The 18,856-nt window shown below is 42.9% G+C and overlaps 1 long non-coding RNA gene and 1 pseudogene across 1 annotated transcript in view; both read right to left on the bottom strand.

Annotated features, from left to right (window-relative positions):
• Window positions 1-449: 449 nt before the first annotated feature.
• LOC125639248 (U2 spliceosomal RNA) lies at window positions 450-629 on the bottom strand (annotated as a pseudogene).
• A 2,896-nt stretch (window positions 630-3,525) lies between these two features.
• The window catches only part of LOC125638407 (uncharacterized), a 35,655-nt gene continuing 20,324 nt past the window's right edge, over window positions 3,526-18,856 (bottom strand). Inside the window, exon 4 of the long non-coding RNA XR_007357213.2 lies at window positions 3,526-3,688. This is a non-coding gene — a long non-coding RNA (uncharacterized LOC125638407). The remainder of the gene's footprint in view (window positions 3,689-18,856) is intronic.

The raw sequence follows: 18,856 nt of genomic DNA, 5'->3' as shown, positions 1-18,856 counted from the left end.
GTAGAGCAGCGAGAGCACCACCAGCGTCAGGGACCTGGGCAGCTGCGGGGGTGGGAGATGGTCGCCTGAGAGCATCTTACAGCTGCAGAGTGGGGGGGCTCTCCATTGGCGGCTGGTGTTGCTGGAGAGCGGGGGAGCTCTCGGTCAGCAGCTGCTGTAAGGTGAGGGGGCTGTCCCTCGGCGGCTGGTGCTGCTGGGGCGTGGGGGGGATGTTCCTTCTGGTTGTGATGTCCCGACAGGCCGGCCTCAGAATGCAGGATCTTCCTGGAACAGCATCTCGGAGGGGGTCCTTCGAGCAGCCACCGTTCTTCCCCTTCGTGCTGCTGGTCTGTAATGTCCTGGAGGCACCTAGGACCTTCTTTGTAGTCATTGTCCGAGAAACGTTCTGTGGAGCAGCAGCAGTGGTGGTGGTGGTACACGGTGCAGCTGGGGATGTCTCAGGAGCAGAGAGAGGATTTCCTTCCAAGGTAGCAGCAGGAGAATACACCTTCAAAGCAGCATCAATTTTTTCAAAAATAGCAGCCGGAGAATCCATCTTCAGTGCAGGTGTTGCAAGTGTTCATAAGAAGAGATTAACTGATAAGAACAGATACTACACTTGATCTTAGCTCATAGAGCCGAAAACCTGTGAACATGGGTAACTTTACTCACAAGCCTAGTCTCATTGAAGTCTTATACATAAACATTTGCATGATTGCCTGACTGACTTTACAGAGGAAACCATGAAACTGACTAGACACAAAGTGTTGCCAAACGCAGAAAGGCCCCAATACAGCAACACATTTAAGCACATGAGTAAGTCCAAATGACGTTAACTAAAGCAAGTGGTTAAGTGCTTTGCTAAGTAGGAATGGCTTTTTGCATAGGGTCCAAAGTAGCAAACTGTAAAATTAAAAGAAATAATAATGTTTTCTTGAATTTCAGTTACAGGAATCTTAATTGGTACTTGTAAAAATAGTAGGTGAAATGCATTCCAGAGACTACTGTGATTATAAGTTGATGTGTTCCTTTAACAGTCCTAAAATCATTCATCTTATAAAAATCCAGCCACACTATTTGATTCAATAACCTACAGCAGAAAATAACACTTCACATAACACTCTTCTTTCTTCCGTTCTTGAAGGTGTCATCCTGCTTGGTAGAATGCGGACTCTTCCTCAGTGGATGTTAGAACGGGTGCATGCAGGTAAGTCTTGAAGCTGGAACTGGATGAGACTTGGTATCACTAACTACAAGTCCTGGTCTAGCTACAGGTTCACCTAGGGTAACCAGACAGCAAATGTGAAAAATCGGGACAGGGGGTGAGAGGTAACAGGAGCCTATATAAGAAAAAGACCCAAAAATTGGGACTGTCCCTATAAAATCCGGACAACTGGTCACACTAGGCTCACCTCCACTGGCTCCTAATGTGAGAGACTGTCTGCCACTCAGATGGACAGCCCAGAGTAACAGTTGAGCTACCCCTTAAGTAACGTGTGGTTGCTGAGCAGACTAGGCTGTCACATGATCTAACCTTTTTCCGTGCTAATGTGAAAAAGGGGGCCAAACTATCCATGAAGGAAGGTGTTCAAAATGGAGTCCTAGTTGTTGTTTAGCTAATCCAAGATGGAGACTGGGGAAACCATGTCAAAACAGATTTCAACCTAACAGTGTCTTCCTTGCTCCAGGATGCAAGCTAGCTAAATTAAAGCTAGCTCAGGTATGACAGCTCCAGCTGCAATCATGCCCAGTGACTGCAGTGTAGATACACTGGTAAGTGCTTAGTTCTCCAACTTTAACAGGCCCACTATTCTGTGAGGTGTTTGTTTAAAAGGGCTTCACTCCAAATAAGAGATATGCAATGATTATCTGAGAGTGGGTTTAAAGGGACATTGGACCCCAAATGTCGCTTTCCTTCAAACTGATACAGTCTGGTATGGAATTACTTCCAAAATATCTTCCCCTCTCCTTTCCCATCCCCTGACCCAAAAATCTGTCACTTTCAGAGAAATGTACTAAAAAATGTTGGTGTTTATGGAAGACCAGGCTACAGAGCCAGTCAGCCATACTGCCAGTGAGAAAGGAGCAAGGACAGCCAGCAAGGAGAGTTAACTAATGAATCTGTTGTCTCATTCCATAGGTGCCATCTATGGTGATGTTAGCATATGAATAAATAAGTTAAACAAAACAAAAGAAATGTTGACACTTTGCTCCATAAGAAAGGACTTGTCTACGCATACAGAGGTGCAGGGGGATGCAGCTACACCACTGTAGCGCTTAGTGAAGAAACTACCTATACCAACAGGAGAGCATCTCTCATCGACATAGGTACCCCACCTCCTCAAGAGGCAGTAGCTATGTTAACTGGAGACGCTCTCTTAATAACATAGTTCGGTCGGTATAACTGTGTCGCTCATATACTGACATACGTGTGTAGTGTAGACAAGCTAAAGGGTTGCCGAGAGAAAGACAATAAGTGTGGTAAGGGAAAATACTGTTATTTTTTCTATTTTAAGAAAGTTTTCCAAACAACTGAAAAGTAAAAGAAAAAAAAAGCAGAAAAATTAAAAAGTGAAATGACAGTATTTTATTGTGACTCCACGATAGAGTCCGTATATTGACTGTGTAATAGATTTATTCTGATCTCAGGCAATGTGTCTTATTATCTGTATAATTCTATAGGTGTGCATGGTGTTATACAACAGAAGTGTACCAAACGAAGAACAGGGAAAGAATTTATAATCGAAAGGCATGAGCAGGTACAATACACTGAAATGCACAATACACTCCGTGTGACCCAATGGACTTCATAACTGGAATACTTCATGAAACATGCACTTTCAGAACATAGGAAACGTGAATTTTACATATTATTCAAAATTCATATCTTGTCCTGTATGTGAAATTCTGATTGAAATGAAAGTTTATTTTCTAATGAAGGCATAACTGTAAAATTAGGGTTTATCCCTTATGGAGAGACATGATCCATCTGGTTTTACATTGTACACCATGTCATTCTTGAGGTGTCAGAGTCCCAGGATCTTTGCTTTCATAAGAATCTCTTGAAACCAGTTTACATCCAAACATTTGAAACAATTATGTCAGCACTACTTTAGCTTCCATCTGTAGAAAAGACAACCGTTATTTTTCCCCTAAGTACAGTTTTATGACCTCTAAGGTCCTTTTTGAATCATTACAATCTTTGCAAGATCTTTGGATTTTTCCCAAACATCATGAGCCAGATTCTGCCCCTACTTGCACTTGTGTTTCTCCAGTGACTTCAACAGCACTATTTGGTAATTATAAAAGTGAGGCCAGAGTTTGGCCTTTAATAACTAGTCTATTTTATTAGCTTTTAACTGTTTGGGCCCTAGCCTGAGCTGGTGCAAATAGAGCTGTGTGAATTTTCTTTGACTGAAACTCTTTTTCCATGAAAAATGCAGCTTCAGAGACAACTAGACATTTTTGCTAATTCATGGTGAATTTTAGTGGAATAAGATCAAACCCTTTAAGTGTAAAGAATGATTAATTAGTTCTTACCTGCATTCCTCAAAATCTTAGTTGCAATATCTTCTTCGTTCTGAATTGCTTGGTTCCTTCCTAGGATGCATTCCTGCCAAATTGTCTTCATCAGGTCAGTGCACCTCCTGAACATGCCTCCAGTGTTGTACATAATTGTGTAAACTGCCTCTGCTGTAATGTTGCCCACCTGAGTGCAATTCATAGATCCAAAAATTAGAAAGTTAGATGAGATGCGGGCTTTTTTTAGGGTTGTGTGTGTTGTATATGTATGATTTAGGAAAGCAGGCAACAAAATACACATAAATGACTCTGGAAAAACTGAATCAATGTTCACTTGTAACAAAGGAAATACTTTTAAATATAAAAACTAGTGTCATAACTAGTGTCTGAACTCAGCAAACCAGTCATGTATTTGATATTGTCACAGTTTGTTTCCAAGTCATCAGAAATAATTATGCAAGATAAGCAATTTGGTCAAGAAAAACTACTTTAGGGAATTAAGAGGTTAATTTTAATATGAGTATAAATTTAATAGGGGACTGTAAACAGAGAAAGCAAGTTGGAATTACTGTGTGTGTGTATATCTTTATTCATCAAGTCACAGTAAGCAGCTTTGCTGACTTCAGAGCATGCAGTACACTAGCTAATGTTACATGTACCCCACTGCCCTCTGTTGGAAAGATTGTGTCAGAGCTTTTAACAAGTAAAGCATGTTAATTCCTTCTAGGTTGAGTTAGTGGAGCTGTTCTTTTGACTCACCAGGTTGACTATTTTTTGGACACAGAAGCTGTAAATTTTAATCTCCATGCTGTGTGTTTGTGGTTAGCTAATGACCCTGGTGTGTGTTTGTGTATACACAGTCACAGAATGCTCTAAGCTCTCATCTGCAAATAAGACTTTTTAATATAATGCGTCATTCCCTTCAGAACTATTGGTATTGTTTGAAGAAAAGGCATCAAATTGCCATCTAGCAAATTGAAATCCATGCCAAAAGCTACCTGCAATAGAAATAAATAAAATGAAGCAATACAATGGTTTATTTCCCCCAGCTACCAATTGTAAATGCACAGACACAGCTATCACTGGTAACCTGCAAAAAGCCTAACAAAGTATAACAGGAGCAGTAGAGGGTCACAGAAATGGGATATGCTAGAAGTGGATTTTAATTTAGACAGTGCTGGATTCTCCTGTTGAGCTGGCAGTAAGAACAGAAGGGAATATTTACAGATTTAGTTTACCTAGGGATCAATGCTTGGATTTGTAAACTAAATAAATAATTAGTGGCAGCTTACCTTTAAGCCACTGGTATATAGAACATCAGAGACTTACAGACTAGAAGTTATTTACAGTTGTCTGTATACTTTTGTGGGTTGAGAAATAGGAGTTGGGGCCCTATTAAAGTATTCAATAGTGTTTAGACTTGTCATTTAGAAGTTGATCAATAATATCTGAATTCAGTGTTGCCATTGAATTACAAGTGGCTTGCAACAGGATACATCACAGACACTAATTGTCACCTGTTTGTTCTGGAACTCTGGGAGGGGGAAAAAGGCAAGCAATTGGCTGAATTAATAATGGCAGCAGCATTTTCAGAAGTGGGTGAGGACAAGAGCTCTAATGGTGACGAGAGAAACTGGTGGCCCTGAATATGGAATATGGTTGAAGGATTTTTTTCTTAAATACTGAATTTGCAAAGAAACAGAGACAAAACAGGATGTGTGCATTAGGCCCTTGCCAGAAGCATCCACTGTATAACTTGAGGGATGAGGTGTTAAATTTCAGTGGAAAATTCAGTTGTTCGTTGCCTGATTATTGCTCCTTTACATTTTAAATTTCATGTAATCAAACAAAATTTTTAAAATAGATAGATCTGGTGCAGAGAGATCTTATGCAACATAAGTTTCCACGGTGAAAAATAGTTGTAGGAGAAAGATAAGATAAAAGGTAGGAGAAAGTTTATAAACATCCCTCTTTGCTATTTTGAATACTTTAATTTACTTTTTTTCTGCCTTTGTTTTTCCTTATTTTCAGGAATGGTTTCCAGGGCTCTTGAGACCTGTTCTTTTGCAAGGATAGCAGAATTGCTGGTATCTTTGAATCCTGTTTAAGTGAATGGTGACAGGAACTGGTATTCTGTGTAAAACTTAAAATGAGCTTCCCCATGAAAGCTGTTGTTGGCTATCTCTTGATACGAGGACGATGTCTGCAAGGGGGAAAGCCCCAGGAAAGTACAGTGGATCTGTGGCCCGAATCAGACACATGCATGCCAGCAAAATGTTCACCTTGCTTTACAAGGGAAAGGTAGTTCCAGTTCTACTAAGCATCTTGAATTAGCAAGGCTGTTTTTATTGCAAAGGAAGTTCAGTCAAGTTTTACAGTTGGGCCTAATCACTGTAGCACTCCCACAAGCTGATTAAATTTGTTGCCTGCAGAACACGGCAATCAAAAACCTACAAGCATTGATCAATAGAACTGAATTGCACTGTCAGGGCTTTCCTGAAGTCATCTGTTGTCCCCTGCAAAAAATCACTTGGTTAATTACCAGTCTGAGTCCACCCTTTTGCCATGTGGACCTGAGTTCTGGAGGCAGTGCCACGAGTAGCCCATTGGGGGCCCTAAGTAGGAATATTTCCCCCCAAAAAACAACACATGCTAATAATTAATAGGGGGCCACCTGGAACTGCTCCGGGCCTGAAGCAGTTGTCTGCTTATACCTAACACTGGCTCTGACTGGAGAGGATAAAGTTGTCTCCTCTCCCAGTACTGCACCTCTCATCTCTTAAGGATGGGACTCTATCCTATCCTAAGCATTCTATCTAAGCCTATGCTTCACCACAGGGACGTATGATATGAAAGCTGCTACTCCCACGTCATTTCTTTGGGGCCCAAGTGCAAGTGCAGAGCCACTGATTCTGCGTGCCTTTACAGGAGGCCCCTGCTCTGGCACTAGGGGGTCTCCAGGCAGACTTGGAATGGGATGGAAGAGATCAGATGGCCAGGGTGTTCTTATGCCATGGAAATTTCATGCCTCTGCAGTGCCCATTTGCCTCAGGAGTTAGGGCAAGCCTCAGAGCTGCCCTAGCCTATGCCAGAAGCCAAGATGAGTCTAGGCTTCTCATGAATAGGAGATGCAAATCTCGGTTCTGTCCCTGCTCCAGATCAGGGATGAACCTGGTCCTTAACTGGGAACTATGTAGGTAAAATCTTGTGCTCAGCTTGAAATTAAAACATTTAACGTGCCTAGTCCCCTTGTACCTCCTAGTGCTATGGTTAAGCACGTTTCTCTCTTCCTCATCCCTCTGCCTCTCAGCACATATCCTGTTTAGTATGACAGCTGGACTGCTGAATCCTCCTCCAGCCAGTCGTTGTCACAGTTGGCTGCTTTGATAATTACAAAAGCCTGTTCTAAAGTGGGGCTGTAGCTGCTAAGTAGCCTAGGCAGATTGCACTCCAGCCAAGGCACTAAGAACAACAGCAAGTTGCCGTGCAGCAGTAGAGGGTATCAGTGATTCTGCGTCCTTCTCCCAAAGCTGCAAAATGCTGGGGGCCATCTGTCCTGGTACACAGTTGATAAACACATCTGAGGAATCAGCAGGCAAACATAATTCTCCTAAACCACCACTGACAGGAGCCCGCACATCATCCATTCCTTGCAATGCTGCTGTAACAGCTCCAGCCTCTGCTACAGTGCATCTTAAATCCCTCCCTCCATCCTCTCCTATGCTTTCCACAAATCCTTGCTCTCTTGGATTCATGCTGCTTGACCCTCCATTTGCATTCATCTCTTATGTTCTAATCTGCTTTGTAAAGGCTGCTCTCTCATCTGTATCACTTTGTTCTTTAATCTGATAGTTGAAGCACTTTCAGATGTTTTCCTACACTGTCTCACATATATACTGTTAATCTTTTTAAAATAAAATATCCCCTTAGAATGAAAAATGTCTCTCTGTTGGTTCTGCCTTTTTCTGTTTGGAAAACATTTCTCTCCCCACCATCCCTGTATTTGAAGTTTAATATTAAATGTGTCTTTTTGACTTCCTCTGGGCTTTAATTTCATTTTGGTTTGGAAGGAGGATCTAGCTGAAGATGTAATGCAGCTGGACAATTAGCCACTATAAATAGCTTTTGAAAGGGCTGGGAGATGCGTAGACCCCATGAACATCAGATCTGTGGCAGATTTGAGATTCAATCTCAACAGTTTCCTGAATAATCTGTGTCCTCCTAAGTAATTTACTGAGCCAGCCTTTTTTAAAAAACAAAATCGCCTAAACCATATATACTGTCTGTGTAACAGGGTGGTTTGCTTCTTAAGGTAGAGGCCCAGGGCCAGCCAACCCTGATTACTAAGGAGTCAGACCTGAACAGGGATCACCTGGTTCCCTTATAAACAGCAGCAGGAAGTCATAGGAGTATTCTTAGAACAGAGTGGAGGATAGAGGCTGCTGGGAGTGAGCAGGCTTCAGCCTGGTGCTTGGGGAGTGAGCCAACAGGCAAGAAAGGGTTGGAGGAGGAAGAGGGTAAATGGAAGGACTTGAAAACTTTATTTTGAATGCTTTGTTAATTTAATAAACCAGAACCCAAGAAGAGCTGCAAATGGACAAATGAGTTATTGAAGAAGCCCCTGGTAGGAGGCAACTAAAGTGGGGGTACTTGTAGGGATATCTTGAGACCATGAAAGGGCACATCAGGGGGTGGCCACCCACTGACTGTCCTCCTAATAGCAATCTTCAGACCTGTAAATGTTGTTGCTCATAAAGATTTACAGACTGCGTGGGCTGAAAATGGGAATCTGCTGTTCTCCTTTATTACTGCCCTGTCCTATGTAGGTCTGTCCAAGTGACTTATTTGTACTAAGTGTCACAGAATGAAGGGACATCAATGTAAATTACTTAATGGTGGAACTGGAAAGAAATCATGTGACATTAAACACCAGTGGGTGTTCATTACCTGCTAGACCAGGAGTGGCCAACCTGAGCCTGAGAAGGAGCCAGAATCTACCAATGTACATTGCCAAAGAGCCACAGTAATATGTCAGCAGTCCCCTGTCCACAGCACCTCCTGCTCACCCAATCAGACCTCCCCCTCCTTTCCCGCACCTCCTGATCAGCTGTTCGCTGGCATGCAGGAAGCTGTGGGGGAGAGGGAGAGGAGTGAGGGCATGGCAGGCTCGGGGAGGGGGTGGAAAGGGGTGGAGTGGGGCAGGGCTTGGGGCAGAGCCAGGGGTTGAGTAGCGAGCACCCCCCAGCACATTAGAAAGTTGGAGCCTGTAGCTCCAGCCCTGAAGTTGGTGCCTATACAAGGAGCCGCATATTAACTTCTGAAGAGCTGCATGTGGCTCCAGAGCCACAGGTTGGCCACCCCTGTACTAGACTATTAGGAGTTGGGCCTTGCACCACTCAGCTGTGCCCATTTGGCTCAGGATGTTGCATGGGAATCAGAACGGTGCCCAGGCAATTTCTCTAATGCTATTTCTCTAGGCGAGTAGGGCCTCTTTTGGGCTGAAACACTGAAGTGAGGGTCCTGTCATAATACAAACGAAAATGCTTAACTTCAGATCCTCACATCTGTGTTTCTGACATCAGTGCTACAAAAGGGAGTGATGCTTTATCAAAGGGGGGTGTTTTTACCACAACACACAGTTTATTCATGTTTCACCCTCTAAAAATCACTAACAAAAAGTTACTTTCAGGAACCGCATACCACCGTCAAATGATTTAAACTGGAGTTTTATTTTCATATCAAGGACACTGTATAGTTTGTAAAAACAAATTCAATACTAGACCATGCGACATAATTTCTATTTCCCTTCTATGGCCTCTCAGCTTCTTGAATTTTCCCCCATACACCAAAAAACCCTCCTCCTTAGGCTCCATGTTCTAATTCTACAGGGTGAAATTCAGCCTGTCCTCACTCATAAGTTACATTTTAAAGGTTATTAAATAGAAATAAATAGTAAATTGATCCTACAATTATATACAGTACATAGCACAACTGTGTGATGCTGTATGGAATCTGGGGGAAACCTCAGGATATTGTGAATACCAATATTGTAAAATTGCACTGAGTTGTGCCAGATATGCTATGTAAGGTATCTGTGAAAATGTTATCATTTCCCAAGTATGATAATCTTGTTTATATGTTTGTATCACCTTTGTATTGTGAGCTATAGATATGTATGGTAGATCTGTATTTCCAAACTTGTGCTGTGCATCTGGGTGACACCTCCAGACAGATTGGCATCAGCACTGCCTAGCCTGCTTGATAGCCCATCAAGGGACATCAGCAGTACAATAAATCCATTGAAAGGCCAGGAACTACATCATTGGGCGGTGGGTGGATTCCCACTTTGGGAAGGCTAGCCCTGTGGCCCCACCCCTGCTGCATGAGGCCCCATACTTCATGGCAGGAAGCCTGAGCCCTCTTGCCTCCACCCTCTTCCTGCCGCCAGAGAAGCCCTGGGCCAGCTGGAACCCCGACCCATCTCCCACCCTGCCGCCAGAGGAGCCCTGAGCCAGCCCCAGCCGACTGATCCCTGGGCTGGCTGAACCCTGGGCCGGCTGAACCCTGGGCCAGCCAGCCCCAGCCATGCTGGCTAGCCGTGGGCCATCCAGCCAGAGCCATCCCAACTGTGCCGGTCGGCCAGAGCAGTCCCAGCCCAGCATCCCACGGCAGCGGCTCCAGGCAGGGAAGGCAGAGCCTTCCCTCGTCTTTTATACCCGCCACCCATAACTACGCCTGATGAGTCAGCAAGCCATGTCGGGGCATGCCTATGGACAAAGAACTCTAAGACTTTGCCATATGCTGTGAAGCTTGTGTTTGGAGCACAGAAAGTGCAAGCCTCATGGCAAAAGTATATAAAAGGCAGCTGCATCAACTCTATTTTGTCTTCAATTCTGCTTCTTACCTCTGGAGTAACTTTTCTACAAACAGAAGCTCTAAACAAAGGACTGAATGACCCATCCAAACTGTTATGTGTTCCAGAGGGACTTTTCAGGCAGCAGACTCACCAATACTGCTAAGAACCTGATATATGGTCTTTGATAGTCTCTGTATGTATTTGATTGCTTTACCATTTAACAACTCTTCTTGTTCTTTCTTTTTTCTTTATAATAAACTTTTCATTTTAGACACTGGCAGCATGGTATTTTGGGTAAGATCCAACCTAATATTGACCTGACAATGTGGCTGACCCTTTGGGGATCAAAAGAACATTTTGTATAGTGAGCAGAGTTTTTCAAATAACTTCTCACTATACTGAGTCTAGGTGCTGATTGGGAGCCAGAGAACCGGAATACAGTAAAGGGGGCTGTGTGATTTCTTTTTTAGCTTCTTGATAACCAGTGTGGGAAATCAGAAACACAGTTTGTGATTGGTTGGGGAGTTTAACTTCGGTGTTAACCACCAGTCTTGGGAGTATCTGTTCTCCCTTTTGCAGCCTGCCCTGACCGTGGCATTTCCAGCGAGGGCTGCCCTAGGCACACCAGGTCACATGTTGCATTCCTTTAAATTGCAGAGGGCTGTTGCATTCTGGGGACATGACAGAGCCTATATTTTTCACATGGCCTGGCAGGCTTACTTCTCAGGTTTGTTAACATAAGAAAAATGTTCAGTCTCTGACTGGAACTAGCACTGAAGTATTTTGGTGTGCATTGGGTTTGCACCAAAGAATGTTGTTGCAACTGAAAGTGAAGGCAAAGAAATAGGAAAGGGAGAACTTCTTAATATTTTTAACCTTATAGGTTGTAGGGCATGTTCCTCCAAAGCTGGCTTTGAAAATCTTCTGAGATTTCACAGGCATTGCAACAGTAAGACATGCAAGCTGATACTCAGGGTGTTCAGAGCTATAATCTTGGTAACACTTGACTACTGAAGAATTAGAGAAGGATATAATTAAACCAAATTGTTAGTTGCATGCAGAATTATTGGCTTTGTCATTAACATTAACTCTTTAGCATAAGTCACCCAACCAATTAGTTCAATAGAGCTATTCAAAATATTGCCCTGTTGTTGTTATTGTTGTTAAAGTACTAACACAAATAGCAAACCTATATACTCTAATTCTAGTGTAACTTGCGCTAAAATTATTGGCAAAATGCCATGATCACATACAAATGAGGCTGTAAAAACTAGAACGTAAGTCCCTCCTCTCCAAAAGTGTGTGGAAAAAGTTAATTCAGTTTTTCATTGGTAGGCACTATGGCAACAGAGCGAGACTGGCCTTCTGTTTCCCTCAGGTGAGCGTAATTTTGACCAGAGCTCACCTTGGTGTTACTAACTGGCTTGATCGCTAGTCCCGACTCTGTGCTTCCCCTCTCGCTCCGCCTAACCCCAAACAATAGGTGGTGCTGTGCACAGGGTTGCCTTGCTAACAAAGATGGAATCATTTCAACCTGTTACACTTTGCAAGATTCCTCTTTTCAACCCCAACATGGAATGATCAGCAATTTCACCCATGTATCTTATTGTGTTGTTAATTACATCCATTCAGACTCCATGTGGCCTTTCAAGTATGGCCTTGGGGTGCAAATTGAAGTTTTGCCATTGACTTCAATGAGGCCAGGCTTTCACGCTGTGTATTCAAACCTTTTACTTGGAGACAAGTAGCAATCGTGCTCTAGTAGAAGTTTGCAACACCAGATTGCTACTGGTCAGAGTGCAATCAGTTTGGGGTTGGAAAATCCACAGCCAGGGCTGTTATCATCCAAGTGTGTATGGTCATTAAACATATCCTGCTGCATAGAAGTGTGACTCTTGGCAATGTGCAGGAAATAGTGAATGGATTTGAAACAATGGGGTTTCTGAATTGTAGTGGGGTGATAGACAGGATGCATAACCCTATTCTGGAATCACCCCACCATGCCAGTGAGCACATAAACAGAAAGGAGCACTTTTCCATGGTTATGCAAGTATTGGTGGATCATCAGAGATGCTTCACTAATATCACTGTGGAGTGGTCAGGGAAGGGTAACCCCTTAAATTTCAGAAGTAAAAAGGTTAGCAGAAAAAAATACTGTCTTGACATGCATAATATAGCCAAATTATTCAATGAAACCCAAATAAAAATAAATAAGTTAATCAAGGACTATAATAAACAGGCAGAGCATAAACACATGGGCCAGAAAATTATCTGCTCAACCTATGGTAAATATGTTTTAAAGACCATCACCCCAACCCTAAAGGATTAAGAATTAGAAAAAAATCCAGATTTAATTAAAGACAAGCAGTTTTTAAATTGGTATTTCCCAAAATGTTATCTGAAGTTGGAAAAGGAAGAAGCTGGATGTTTGGACATGCGTTTAAAAAACAACAACCACTTAGTGCAATTAGAAATTTGGGGTAGGTAACACAACATCCCATAATTCCTGTTATGTAAGACAAACTTGACTTGGGTTCAATTCTTTATATATGTTATTCATGGCATCTTCGCCAGGGTTTAACCCAGATGCACACATTTTTAACAAATTGGCTGCTGTCCATTCAGTCGGTCAACCTGAAGAAGATGTCTTCAAGGAACAATTAAACTTGCCTACTGTGGTGGTATACACCGAAACGTGGAAAGCTTTGCACACCACCTGTTCTTCTGCAAAGGGCTATCTCTATGTGTGTCAGTATAAGGTAATCAACCTGTGTGGGGCCAGGTAGAAAGGTATAACCCACAGAACTGGTTGTAGGTTGCCAGCTGCCCTCTTACCTTACACAAAGTGAAGGGTTGTCTTAAAACAGACTTAAGTTTGAGGTCTAGCAGTTAGCACAAGGCCTGAATAATTGGCATGAGTGAATGACACAAGGGTCATTAGACTTAGCAATATGTATCTTGTGATAAACACACAAACCACAATAATAACAGTTTGGGCTTAAAATAGTATATTTAACGTACTCTTTGGGTATTCTGAAACCACACTGACATGTCAAACCCATTGTGAAATGCATTAACACAAACTGGGCATGCAAACTGCCAGAACCCTCAAATTGGTCTCCTGGAATATGAAAATTGGGCAGGGGGCTGAAACTTAATCAGATTTGGTCCTGGACATGTGTGAGCAAAAGGGAAAGGTGTATTTAAGAGGTGTAGCCCAGTCTTTAGTTGGGAAATCAGGATGGTTAGGTGGTGGAAACCAACTCAGGGAAGAGGGGCTCCTTACCGCAGGTGTTCCCTGTAAAGTTTGTGAATATCCATACTGCGGAACATTCTTCTGGAATTTTTTCATACCTTAGCAGTGTCATGATTATACTTGTACTAATCTGGGATTTAATAAAAGTATTTTTATCACTACGTGTGTCTCACCAATCTCAAACCTCTGAAACAATCCTTTAAGTAGTCACCTAAGATATTGAACCAGGACACTTTTGCACCCTAGTTAACTCAGAAGCTACAGTGTATCATAACACTTCTGTCTTGAAGAACACAGGACTTTTCCAAAAGCTGCAAGCGGGGACATTCTTGCTTGACCAACACATTCCTATCGGTGATGTTGAAATGCCAATAGTGATTCTGGTGGACCCAGCCTACCCCTTGCTCCACTGGCTCATTAAACTGTACCGTGGCCAACTCGACAGCACTGAGGAAAGATTCAACTATCAGCTGAGTACATGCAGGATGACTGTTGTATGTGCTTTTGGTAGATTAAAAGCTTGCTGGCAATATTTAATGACTAGATTGGATCTCATTATAGCTGCATATTGTGTACTATATAATATCTGTGAGGCGAAGGGGGAAACGCTACTGGCAGGATGGAGCAGCAAGGTGGACTAGCTGTCTGCTGAATTTGAATAGCCAGACACAAGGGCTAATAGAAGAGACAACTGTGGAGATATACAGCAGAGGGAGGCCTTAAAAGAACTTTTTAACAGCCAGCCCTTGTAGTGTTGTGTGATGCTTTTGTAAGCTAGTCTGTCATCATATATATAAAGCTTGATTCTGGATGGGTTATTGACTGCCGCTATCAGTTTTGTAATATGACATTTATGCTTGGTGTAAACTAATAAATGTACTCTAAGTTTAAAAAAATAGAACTTTATTATATACAAATAAACAGGAAACAAAGTGCAAATGCACAAGTTAAAAACGTCTTAGCAGCACTGCAAGAGGGTGACCCATACATATGTTTCATGTCTGGATTTAATAATGATTCAAGATTGTCAAATAGCGGGCTCAGAATTATTTCATCAAAGATTATCAATCAAATATTAATACAGCAGTATATAGAACACAGAAAGGATATATTATTATTATTATTCCACCACACTTGGTGTAAGGTAAAGAGCTGGCCTCTGTTTCTCTCTCTCCTCTATAACTGCTGGGACGCTAGGGGTCTTCAGTCCCCAAGCTCACTTCCAAAATCCTCAGTATTTTTATTGGGGGAGGGTGTGAGACAAAGACATTAATTTATGAAGGGAAAATTACTTTCCCACCATTAATTTCACTGTGTGTTCTGTTTTTGACATTTTCATGTTACCTAATTACTTATGGAATCTTTAGGTTGGATGATCAGTAAGCTTGCCTTCTTATATGCCTGGTGAAGTTTCTTTGCTTTCATGCATGAATGCTGCTCATCCCTGTTGTGCCCCAGTTTCAGTATCCCCTGCACAATCTGGATGTAGATGTCTATATTTCTTCAGCTGGCCCTCTGGGCTTGCACAGCCTTTTCTCCCCACAGGCCAGGGAGATCTATTACTTCTTTCGTGCTCCAGAAAGGAATGCTTCTAGTAACTCTGTGTGTATGTGCAGAGCCACCATGGTTGGATGCTTCAAAGGTGGGCAATCAGAAAAAGGCATTTCAAAAACACACTGGGAGTTTTAAGGGGGGCAGGTTTCCAGTGTCTATGACACTCTGGGCAGTGGAGTTCAAAATTGTGACTGGAGCAACCACTGTCATGAGGGTAGGAGCATTGTGGGATAGCTGCTGGAGGACTGTTGAGGTTGCCATATGCGGTACAGCATCTGCACATGTACTACTTTGATGAAAGTAGGGCAGCTGAGATTCTGCATCATTCGGGGAGGTGGCGTTAGTGTGTGGATGAAATGGGGTGCTTACATCTTTGGGAGACAAATTTAGGTGTGGACACTTGCAAAACTATTTTGAAACAAGTGGATTTAGGTCAACCTAACTTTGTAGGGTAGATAAGGCCTCAGTGTCCTTCAGGGAGTCCATGATCCTTGTGCACCACCTCCCCAGCCTTCTTATCTGGTTATGGGCTCTGCTTGCCAGAGAGAGTCTCCTTTTAACAGCAGTTTCTAACACCGTGTCTCTTCCTGTCTTTCCACTTTCAAATCCTGTAGGCTGCTGTCGCCAACCCTCTGTGTTCCTTACAGTGGATTAGAGTACTTAAATGTCAATAGGCTTTGGCTGTGTGGTGGGGTCTTCACCCCACACAAGGCCTGAAGGGGTAAATTAGGCCAATTAGGCCTATAGGTCACACCTGCAGGAAACCTAGGAAGTGCTAAGGCCTAATTTGCTGATGAAGTCCAGCAGTGGAAGGAGCTGGGCTGGGTTTATAAAGGCAGGAAGCTGGCAATGGAAAGGGGCTGCAGGGAAGTAGACTGCAATCACTCAATGGGAGAAGGGAGGTGTGTTTGGGGGCTATAAAGGTAAGTAGCCTACAGTTCCTCTCTAGGAGGAGGGCATAGGTACTGACTCCATGGGTGATCCAGGGCTGGAGCACCCATGGAAAAAAACCACTGGGTGCTTAGCACCCACTGGCAGCCATCTCTCCTGCCTGCTGGTGGTTCCACTGATCAACTTCTCCCCCCTCCTTCCCACCTGCCACAATCAGCTGTTCCATGTCATGCAGGAGGTGCTGGAAGGGAGGGAGAGGAGTGGGGATGGGGTGCGTACTGGGAAGGAGGCAGAGCTGGTTGGGAAGAGGCAGGGGGAGGGGTGGAGGCTTGAGGCTTGGCGTGGAGCAGGGTTTGACCACCCCTGGGGTAAGGAAGAAGCTGGTGCTTGTGGAGGAGGGAGTTGTGAGGCTGGCAAACCCAGAGAAGTGGGGAGATCCAAGAGGTATGGAAGAGGCTTAGGGAAAGGCAGTAAGGTTCAGGAAGCAACAGACCTTGACTCCTGACTAAAGAGTCCCTGAGCTGGAACCTGAAGTAGAGGGTAGGCCTGGGTTCTCCTACTAGCCACCTGGAAAGTGAATGGGAAGACTGCCTCAGTCCATTCATAAGAAGAGACTTTGATACCCTGGAAGGGGAAACACATATACTGACTTGGCTGGAGAACCAAGTCACAAAGAAGGGGAACCAGGAATCACAGAGAGAGTGACAGCTGGGCATGCAGTGAGCAGCAGACTGTGGCCTCAGACCTGTAAACTGCTAATCCCCAGAGCAGCCAGGAGGTGGCTCCCCTAGCAGTGAGTGGACCCTGTGACAGGCTGATAGTCTCCATTGGCCTGTTAAGGCAAAGTTTTTCATTTGCTGATGGTCCTTAATGGCTCTCCCTGAAGAAGAGTTCTGTGTAAACTCAAAAGCTTGTTTCTCTCACCAACAGAAGATGGTCCAATAAAAGATGTTACCACGTTGTCTCTCTCATATCCTGGGACGAATATGGCTACAACACTCCATACTCCCATTCAGTGACAGACACGTAGGTTCCAGCCCCTCATCTTACAAGAGGGATGATGTAACCTAACAGGACAGCATGCCGTGAAAGACTTCATTAAGGATCTCATCATACAGAGTTCATAAAATCAAATTGGAATTCATAAATTTATGTAGACTGGTGCCCCCAACTGTCATAATTCTATGAGAGATCTATATGAACAATTGTAAAGAAAAATCCCTGGAGTCAAATCAAAGGAAGAATCTTGTTTCTTGGAGCTCAGCAAGCAGTTTGATATTTAAGTAAACAGGAATTAATTCTTCCAAACAGAACAGCAGCTTAAAGCAACAACAATTATACCACTAACATTATTTTAATTAGAATTAACATTTATTTTTAATAATCATTAATGATGCCCAACTTAGTAATTCTTGATTCAGGTAGGAAGCAGTCATTTATATCTTCATTGTACTTCACAAACACTAATTTAAAATAGTAGATGTTTGGAAGGAGTCTATTGAACTAGCAAAATATTGTGTTCAGTATATGGAAAACCTCTTGAAAATTCAAGAAGATATTCCAGGCCTCATTTTATGATAGGTATTATCACTTCTGGGAGTACTTCTTTTATTCAGACACTCCGCCTTACCTCGTGTCTTGCAACTGCACTTAAGGCATGCTGACATCCATCATAGCACATGGTCTGGTGTGTCTGAGCTCTGAAGTTCAAACCAGCTGTGACTCTGCTCAGAGCTCAAAGCAGCTGAGACTATCAGACTGTCTCATAGCTCAAGCCAGATGGGACTCAGCTGAGTTCTTCAGAACAGCTGACACCTCAGTTGAAATACTTCTTGAAAGTTCAGAGTTAAAAAAAAATAAAATGATCTGGAGCTCCCTACACTATTCAGGTAAACTTTGCTATCAGACTTGGCTATTTGGCATTTCCTAGCTGTATTGGATTGATCTTATGATGTCTTCATACACTTCACCCCCAAAATGTTACTTATTAAAAACAAACTATTTACAGAGCACAGTAAATATAAAAGCCACTAATAGCAGGAGAGCTGTGCCGAACAAATAACAAGGGCTGTGCTCCAACAGGCTGATAGTCTGGGCTTTTAGTCTAAGGACACAAGCTGGTACAGTACAGAGCACTACAATTAAAAACAAAAATGGAGTAGCAGGTGGTTATTATAGCTTGAATGAATAAGGAGAGTATGGGATTAAGAAGACTTTTTGGGAGGGAAAGACTGTTTTCATAAATAATAAGTGAATGCAGGTATATTTTCTGTGTCAGAATTCCATGCCACTCTTTTCTAGCCTGATTGTTGTTGGTGCTGAACGCCCACTGCTTCTGTTGAAGTCGGTGGGAGTTGTCCAGTTCTGTGAGATGTTGAGCATGTGCCTTAATTCAAGATTGTACAGGCCTTCCTTAGTTTTGTAGATTGCAGAGTTATCTTGGGTAGCTATGATGCTATTGTTTACTGAAATCCACATTTAGTATTTATCAGCATGGGTCCATTTCAAATGGCCTTGAGCTGACCATGAGATGCTCCTCCAGACCATTGTCCCAGTATAGCAGGGCAGATAGTTTCAAACAAATGGAAGCTGGATCTGTAAAATAGACCCTGGTATTGACCAGCTGGAGGAGAAATGTAGTGGACAAATCTAGCAGGGTGAAATTTCTCACACAGAATTCTAGCTAGGTAGCTAAAGAGTCAGTCTCCACAGAATCTAAATGCTGAACGCCCAAAAATCAGATGCAGAAGAGTTGCACAAAACAAGGCTCTGTGCTTGCCTATCTGGAGTTTGGTCAA

This window comes from Caretta caretta, chromosome 6 (genome assembly GCF_965140235.1).
Source record: "Caretta caretta isolate rCarCar2 chromosome 6, rCarCar1.hap1, whole genome shotgun sequence".
Classification (NCBI taxonomy): Eukaryota; Metazoa; Chordata; order Testudines; family Cheloniidae; genus Caretta; species Caretta caretta.
The sequence above is the reverse complement of the archived record's forward strand: the minus strand, read 5'-3'. Positions and strand labels throughout refer to the sequence as shown.